Here is an 850-nt window from a genome sequence, read left to right on the forward strand (position 1 = left end):
GCCCACATGGGGCAGACACAAAATCCTACCAAGCAGGGAGAGTAAATGGCAAGAAGAGAGAGGTTCTCACTGTTTCTCTTATTAAAAAGGCCATGTCCCCAAGGAGGCAGCACCAAGCTACCACCATACCACCAGATGGACAGGTAGGACTCCACCCCCACATCTACACTCATACTGTCAACTTGGCGTAAAATCTAACTACACAGAACCATCATTTTATGATATGACATGTAATGAGAGCACATAAGCTCCAAAGCACCCATTAATAATCAGAAGGTAGAATATACAAATTATGAATCTAGGCAGATTGGAAGCCGTCAAAAATGAAATGGAACACAAAGATCTATTTCCTAGGAATTTTCTGGAATGGGCTGGCGTTGGCCCTTTTGAAGTGGACATATGACCCGCTCTGCCAAGAACGACAAATTGAAGAGTAATGGTGTCACACTCATCATCAACAAAAACAAAAGCCAAGCTCTATCCTGAAGTACAAAAATACGAGAGTCAATGATAAGATAACCTTCCTACACCTACAGGAAGACCAGTTAATATATGTGGTAGTTACACAATTTCATGTCAACTTGATAAAAGAATGAAGGGGTAGAGTCTAGCCTGTCAATCAGGTCACTTTGGGTGGGGCCTTCTCATGAGAATTCTGGGAACTTCTCTTGATTCTGCCATCAGAAGAGGCAGGCAACTCTCTCAGCTTCAAATTCCTGTTGACAAGGCATGTGGAGCCACACTGATGGCAGCCAGTGCCCTGGAGATGCTTCCACTGCCATTGGATCCACAGGACTTTCCACCCACCAGCCTGTGATCTTCCTGCATTTGGCATCATTGCATGTGCTGC

This window comes from Echinops telfairi, unplaced genomic scaffold (assembly GCF_000313985.2).
Source record: "Echinops telfairi isolate 266 unplaced genomic scaffold, ASM31398v2 ScPeMD7_25;HRSCAF=90, whole genome shotgun sequence".
In the NCBI taxonomy this organism is placed as follows: domain Eukaryota; kingdom Metazoa; phylum Chordata; class Mammalia; order Afrosoricida; family Tenrecidae; genus Echinops; species Echinops telfairi.